We start from the raw sequence: 9109 nt of genomic DNA on the forward strand, positions 1-9109 counted from the left end.
TTCTTTATCCAATTATGATCCTTTCCAAATCCAATAAAGAGCATCGGACTACGGACATCTATCAGTCCATATAGAAAGTATCACAATCGTCTTAAAATCTCTATGCCAGACAATTGTGTAGATGGACCTTCTATTTCAGTTGTGCATGCTCGGAACGCATTCCTTTATCGTCGGAATGGATGGTCACTGGGTAGAAATCGACGGTGACAATCAAACCAACATGGCTTTCTTCCATGCGTCAATCTAAAAGATTTTGTATCCTCCATGCAGTACGAACATGCCAACCTCTCATGTGTGCTCCAACCAGATAACATACCATACGCAGAAAAGTCACTAACTGTCCATAAAACAACAGCCTTTATATTGAAGTTTTGTTTTTTGTGGGCATCGTATGTGAGAACACCGTCATCCTACAGTATTTTCAGCTCATCAATCAATAGCCTTAAATATACAACAAGATTTTGGCCCAAAGAGGTCGGACCATGGATCAATAGAGACAATAAAAGATTTTAATGCTTCATACACAAGATTGGATGAAGGTTATATGAGGTGACAAATACTGGCCAACACGAGTATGGGTTGATTTACCCCCAAATGGATTAAATTCATTTGTACATAAACCTAGCCTAACATTTCTCACTTCTATTGTGAAGGTCTCATGAGTACGATCAAAGTGCTTTCAAGCTTCTGCGTCAACAGGATGCGTGATCTTGTCTTCATTATGTCAAACTTTATTTGCATGTCATCTCATATGTTTAGCTGTCCTCGAAGACATATACAATTGTTGAAATCTAGGGGTGAGCAAGAAGTAGCGGAGTAACTTGTATGGCATTTTTTTTTATCTCGTGCTACCATTGCCCCTTGTCTTTGGCTTGAACCGAGGATGCCCACATGACGAACATGATCTGTTATTTTCTTGATCTTTGAAATACAACATGCAGTGATTTGGATAAGCATCTATCTTTTGATATCTCATACCAAAAGCGTTGACCATAACCTTCGCACAATAGAAATTTTGTGGCAATTTCTCATCTTTGGGCAACATAGTCTTCACAATAGAGCACACATGGTCAAAACATGATTGACTCAAATTATATTGACTTCAAATTTAGCAATTGAAGAACTGTAGACAAGATAGTGTAACTCTCGCAACCATTCCACAGTGGCTTATCAGCATCTCTAAGTAAGTCATAAAATCTACTAGCTGTAGCGTTTGGTGCTTCTTCCTCTACCCAATTTGTACATCACTAAGACACATAGCAGAACCCAGTTCTGATCCTGCAGCATCAAATATTAAATTCACATATGAATTATCGTGCACCACATCCACCCATACGTCAAAATTATTCCAAAACTCTTCGCCATGAAGCATCCAATTCTGGTAACCACTCACAAAACCCTTCCTGTATAGGTGATGTCTAACGTCATGAGGTTCTACAAATCAATTATTCTTACACATCGTGCTGGGGCACCTGATCCAACCTATGGGATCCATTGTACTGACACTTGTCGCTGCAAATTCAATAAAACTGTCAACATCATCTATATATTCAAGCGGCACCTCATTATCAATTATCCTATGGTACATCTATTCACGGTTTGCTACCATTTTATCCTATAATGTTACAGATATTATCTTCACCAGTTAAAAGATAATCATAATAATGCGTCGATAAAAAAAATATCAAATTTATCATGCATTATTCGATATATATATATATATATATATATATATATATATATATATATATATATATATATATATATATATATATATATATATATATATATATATCACAAAGATATTTAGAAAGATGAAATCACATTCATAAATACGATACATTCAATTTAAGCATATTTTCATAATATAATTTTACATGGAGGGCATAATTAATTTGAAAATAACTTCATGCAAGCATGGATACACGATACACGATACACACAGATATATATGTATGTATGTATATATATATATATATATATATATATATATATATATATATATATATATATATATATATATATATATATATCACAAAGATATTTAGAAAGATGAAATCACATTCATAAACACAATACATTCAATTTAAGCATATTTTCATAATACAATTTCATATGAAAGGCATATTTAATTCGAAAATAACTTCATGCAAGCATGGATACACGATACACACACACACACACACACACACACACACACATATATATATATATATATATATATATATATATATATATATATATATATATATATATATCACAAAGATATTTAGAAAGATGAAATCACATTCATAAACATGATACATTCAATTTAAGCATATTTTCATAATTTAATTTCACATAGAGGGCATAATTAATTTGAAAATAACTTCATGCAAGCATGAATGCAGTCACGTCAAACATTGCAATACATTCAATCATTCATATCACAATAATGTCAAGCATGTACCTGCAGCAAACACACTCCAATATCTCGCTAACTACTACCATGACTAGCATAGACTTCGAACTACCAAAATAAGAGCACTTTTATTTCCATACATTCAAATCATGTTCAGCATGATCTCCGAACTCCAGCAAAGCAGTCCTAGATATCCACAACTAAGTGAGTGTGTGAATAGAAAAGTGTTGCATCTAATAAAATAAATAGCATGTGATACGCTTGCATCACTTACTCACCACGGGTATTTACTCGATTAGCATTGCTTTTGCCTTTGCATTTTTTTTTATTTCTTTTTGCATTGCATTTTTAGCCGCATGCGATGTTTAGCACTAAGCATCGCGCAATTAGCTCAGCTACCTAACTGCAATGCACATTTATATATTGCAATGCACATTTATATACGACGAAGAGGGACGAGGGCGACGGTGAGAGGGGAGGCGCAGTTGGGGTCGAACCCTTCCCTCGTAACCCAAGCAACAGGGAGGGGATCTCGGCCCCTCCCTTACGAAGAAGGAGAAATGGGAGGGGCCTGAACCTCTCCCTCAAAACCTAAGAAAAAGAAGACGGGGAGGGAACTCGACCCCTCCCTAGCGAAAAAGAAGGAACGGGTGGGGCAAGGGCCTTTCCCCCGCATGCCAGAAACACCCAGGCAGTAGGGGCAAAGCCCCTGCTGGCCAAAAGTAATAAGGGAGGTGCCCAAAGCCCCTGCCTTGTTCTTTGTCACAGGCGGCAGGGGGTGTCTCTCCTACCGACCTGTCAGAAAAACTGACAGGGGTGCCCCTGCTTGCCGATCGAAAAAGGGAGACAAGTTGGGGCGTAGCCCCTGCCTGTCGGCAGAAAAAAAACAGAGGGCAAGCAGCCTCTGCCTGCCGGCCAAAAAATAGAAGGAGACGAAGAGGAAGACGGTGGGGGACTGGGAGAGAGAGAGAGAGAGAGAGACCTGAGGGGGGGCAGAAGGCAGAAAGATACGGTAACCCAAACACCACCATTTTTCTTTGTGAGGTCAGGCAGCCTCTGCCTGTCGACCGAAAAACAGAAGGAGACGAAGAGGAAGACAGCGGAAGACTGGGAGAGAGAGAGAGAGAGACCTAAGGGGGGGCCGGAAGGCAGAGGGTGTCGCCAGCGGCAGATGGCGCACGGGGGTTCTAGCGTCGGGTGACATCAGGTGAGGTGAGGATCAGGGCTCAGGGAAGGGAGCAGCGGCAGGGTGGATTCAGTTTGGGCTACCAGCGGCAGGTAGTCGAATGCAGGGAGGGTCGGCAGAGGCAAAGGGGCCGGCGGAGGCAAAGGCGGCGGGTTAGGGTTCTCTGACTGAGAACTCGATTTGGGGGTAATTAGAGAGAGAGAGAGAGAGAGAGAGAGAATTATACGCTTTAGATGGGCCTATATCAAAAAATAGTGATGGATTAGCAATAAAAAAGTTTTGTGTCAAAATTCGTCGCTAAGTAGCGACGGAAAAAATCTATCACTAATTCATCGCTAAGTTGTGACGGAGTTTGACACGAAACTTTTCTGTCCCTAATCCATCGCTAATTATCGACGGAGTTTGATACGAAACTTTTTCGTCACTAATTTTGCAGCAAATTTCAATTTTAGCAACGACTACTTTTCTCTCGCTAATTCATCGCAACTTTGCGATAGAAATAATCTGTCACCAATTTTTGGTGCTAATTAACATTTTTCTTGTATTGGAACTCTCCTAATCATTGCTCGACCAAAGAACCAGAAGCTGTAATCATATCTCATACCCATAACGATCCACATATCCCAAGATCTATTTCTACCAAGCTTTGAACAAAGTTTATTTATCAAGGTTTAATGTCAATATAAGGATACATAGGAGAATTTCATAGAAAGGTACTCCATACTCATAATTGTGAGACCCTTGACCAGTAAATTATTAAGTTTATTTTTAGACTTCACGATTGCCTCTTCCTTAAATTGTATAATGTCTTCTTCAATCCTTGGAACAAGCATTTTAATGTGCATTGGATTTTAAAGAAAAATAGAAAACCGCTCCAAATCTCTCTTTAGAACCTAACAAAAACATGATCCAAGACAAACCCACTCTAGGATTAAACCTAAATCTGATTGACTCAATCTCAACATAAACATTTCATGCATTACCTCTTGTCCAAGTCTAAATTTTACGTGTACCCGCCTCACCTAAACCAAAACCTGAGCTTGTTTGGAGCGTGTCAACAACATCAGTTGGAGCAAGATATCCCTATCGCTTGTTCGTGGACCTTTTCATATTGGATCAAACCAGTCCTAGAAGTACTTGATCCATTTGATTTGAAGCAATATCTAAATGAGTATGGATGTTTTAGAAAGAATATATTCGGCTTTCAAACTCATATTCTAGTAGTTTAAACTTCTCTGTTTGTGAAGAAATATACAGATCTGGTTTCGTATTGTGGGCCCATAACCCACAAGGTAGAGCGAAATTGGAAAAAGTGTAGGCAGGATCAAGACTTGAGGGCAAGTCTTCTCCAACCCGAAAAGAATGATGCAGGAGCAAAGTGATCCATATCCAAGTCCACTTCTTTTATTGGATCATTTGCCATCCATTTTATTTTAGTTTGGATATTTTTTATTTAGGTCACTTTGTAATGGATATTGGATTCGATACACATATTTTATTATATTAAGATAATTAAGAAAAGTTTTATATTTTTAGGAGTTTATCATATTAAGTAGTTTACTTGAATTGAGATTTGGGATATCTCATCTATAAAAAGATTAGAATCCTACGCAGAAGGAGATTGAAATTGGATGCTTGATTATTTTTGTTTTTCAGTTATTTTTTTTTTATTTTTCCTATTTTCTACTTTATTTCTTGTAATTTTCTGCTTTCTTAGATAATCCCGTAGCTTGGTAGAATTTTCTCGTAATCAAACCCTCCCTCCTGGTTTACATCAACAAGGCTTCTCTTGTGTCAAGAAATGCAATACACATCTTATATATTATTCTCTCTCAACATATCAAAGCTAGCATCATATCCCACATCCTGATTTGGCACCACAACTGGCCAGATCCAATCTAGAAGTAGGCTCCATATATACATATTTTCACTTAAGGTATGAAAAGTAAAACGTATCCGCATCCTCAAATTTTAGATAAATACATGCATGACTGTATTTTCTGAGAAATAGTAAAAGTTTATTCAGATAAGGGTGGTGAAAAGCAGTTAAGATCATGGGATCACTTAACTGATCCTTTATGTGACTCAACCAATCACATGAAGCATTTCAAGTGGGGCTTGCATTATAATGCTGTGGGACCCATAAAATGCTGTCATGTAATTGGTTGATGGCATACATGCTGTCAGTTAAGCAATCTTTATATCCTTTTAGATGAGAAGTCACCTGAAAAGCAAGATACAGAGAAAAGTGCAGGGAAAGAGGAGAGAAAAGTTGCTTCAAAGCTGCTTAGAATAAGACATCTCTTTAGATTCTGTGATGCAAGTGTGATGCAACAAGCTTGATTTTTTGCCAACAAACAATCTGTTTTTTTTTTTTTTTTAATAAGTTTTTTTTTATTTAATAATGAAGTTCGCCACCAAAGCAGGTAATCTTCTCTCCAAGCCCGCTACCATTCGGGGCGACCCGAAAGGTGTAGCAAACAACCTATTATTGCGGTCCAACCAGCAGGTGAAGCAAAGTATTTATGGGACCTTTCAATGCCTGATACCTTAAATTGGAAGAAGATTTGATCTGCTGTGGCTGAGGCATTCAAACACATAACTTTATTAAAGAAGCTGCAGACAAGAGATCCACGGATCTCTCATCTGTTGATCTCCCTCAGATCCTTAGATCCAAGGTATTCAAACGCCCCCTTAATGGATCATACTTTGAATGGGGAAAGAAGAATGATCAACGGGTCTTGGCTTGCAAAAGACCTATGATTCAATTGGGTTCCCAGTTTGTTGCCATATATGGACTCCATTCTGGTTAACATGCCATACTTTATGGAAATTGGCATCATAAGTTTGACATCAACTCCACAAAGATGACACCGTAAATGGCTTGGATCCAGGGCTAATTTAGTCGGGTCCACATCCAAATACAACTTCCAATAGGTCCTGACAAGGTCCAGATCCAATATAGACTGATGTGATCCAGATATGGGTCCAAATAAGCAGAACAAACCTTGTTAAATACGATCCCATCCCGGGACCCAAAATCTATCCATTTCCTATTCACCCTCTTTCAACCATTGTTCAGTCAGACTAACACAAACCGGATCTTCGATTCGGGTCCAACCTATTCACCTTCACAGGGCCATTGTTCAGGCAGACTGATGCAATCCGGATCTTCGATTCAGGTCCAACCTGATCCTGACCAGAGTAAAAATGGGTCGGATCAGGTTGAACCGATCCACCATCTGGAGTAATTGAAAATGCCGCAAAATGGAAAGATATTCAGCCCGGCGATGTGCAGATTCCTTACTTCATCCTAGCTGGCAGATTGAGAATCCATGCATGCTGCCAGCTGGCATGCACGGAAGTATTTGAAAAAATGACCAAAATACCCTCACATGGTTCACTTCGAATGCTGGACCCTCACTTTTCGTAACGACAGCACAGCCTCCTAAGCGAACGAATTTTTGTAAAAAGACAATAATACCCTTGATTTTTTCTCATTTGACTTTGATAAATTTTAAATACTTGATGGAACTAGGGGAAGGGTTACTCTTAGTAACACTTAAAAATCAAGTCCACCATGCTTTGATGCCACTTGTGTAAGAGTTTTCTGGAATTGGAAAAATATGAAAAGAATTTGGGGAGAAATTTACATTGTTTTCGAACTTATTAGCAGATGAATATGCAAATGGATCGGATCCAGAATGGAGGTTTTGTAGTTTTTGCTGTTCCGGATCCGACTCTCCCATGTATTTAGCTGTTCCTTATCTGATCCATTGTAAAGCCATTATTTGGTTTGAGGGAGCAAAGTAGCAAGCGGATTGGTGGGTCATGATTGATTCAAATCCAAATCCACATTATACAATATTAGAATGTGTGAGATTGGGTCCGAACAAAATCTGATCAACTAGAGTTGAATCTGGATTTGAAATATTTATGGAAATACTCGATCTGGTTAAAAAGTGAAAACAAGCTTTTTATAAAGTCCAAATAAATTCGATCCAATCTGAAGAAAAAATAATCTGATTAAGAAAATATGATTCTGACTTGAATGCACACAACTGGATTTTATTCAATGACCCATATCTGAAAATAAAGTATACGATCTGGAGCCGATCCATAACCACCAGAATCTAGCCTGAGTTGGTCTCACTCTATAGTGGTAATTGGTAAACTCCAGGAGAGTGGACCAGCCCCATAGTGTTGTTCCAGACCCATTGCGAGTTTGACCCCAAGTGAAATAGCGCTTGTGCTGTCCAAGACATTCTGATAGGGTATAAACGGTTTGGATTCGGGTCGGATGTAGCCAATACCACGACTGATTGGTTATTAGCTAATCAGACTTTGATGGGAAAAAACTAAGACGGAAACCAAAGAAATACAAGTAATTGGATTCAGATACTTGTTGTAAACGGATATGCATCTGATTCATTATGAAATCTTAAACTGAATCCAAATCCGATAATTTATCAGATTCTTAACAGAATCTGACTAATCAGATTTGGAATCAGGTTGAATCTTTGATATATCTGATCCATTGACATCCCTGCCCTCAGACTAGGGTTGTCAGCGGGTCAGGTACCCAACCCATCAGGGTACACCCGAACCCGCCCAAATATGCTGGGTTCAGGTTTTGTTGGGTCACAAAAATAGAATTCCAAACCCGAACCTGCATAATTTTGAAATTTTATTTTTAGTTAAAATACACATAAAATACTCAGATCTGGTCGGTTTGGGTACCTGGCAAAAACAACTGGGCCGGGCACCCCACAGAAGTCATGACTCAAACCCGAACAGTGTATTGCTAGGGTCGGGTTCCGATCGACCCTAATATTATTCGAGTTGGCACTTTTCATGCTCATACCAGACAATTCAAGTTTAGGTTGACCCAAATATTATTCGGGTTGGCACTTTTCATGCCCATATCTGGCAATTTGGTTAGGTCATATACCTGATACAAATTGTACCCATCGATAGCCCTACCTAGCCTAACTAACTAGGTAAATTAAAAGAACAGAAAATGAGCATATTGTACGGTAAAAATGATGTGTTTTCTTAAAAATCCTACAATTTGCCAAAATCTTCTCGATGACCAAAACCGTAAATATTTAGATGTAAAAGAACCATTTTAACCTTTATATGTGTGAATTTTCTTCATATATATGAATTTTCTCCCAAATGTATACCTAAGTATTACATCCAAGATCTATGATAAACTTTGTCACTGATTTTTGACTTAAAAAATGAAGGATTTTTAAAAAATACAAAAAAAGAACAAAGAAACTAGGTAGAAATATCTTTTCAACGACACCTATTCTACTAAAAAATGATGAACGGGCATTGAGATACAGCCCTGGTAGTGTTTCTAAAATATAAGATGAGCATACATTGTAATGCCCAAAAAATTTTAACCTGAATCACTAGAATTTTTTTGAATACTTTTAAAATTAACAACAAAAATCATTTGCTAAAGGGATCGGTTAAAAAGATTAGACGACATACAAGTCTATCAAACCATACAC

Source organism: Nuphar pumila, chromosome 11 (assembly GCF_984573655.1).
Source record: "Nuphar pumila chromosome 11, dmNupPumi1.hap1.1, whole genome shotgun sequence".
Classification (NCBI taxonomy): domain Eukaryota; kingdom Viridiplantae; phylum Streptophyta; class Magnoliopsida; order Nymphaeales; family Nymphaeaceae; genus Nuphar; species Nuphar pumila.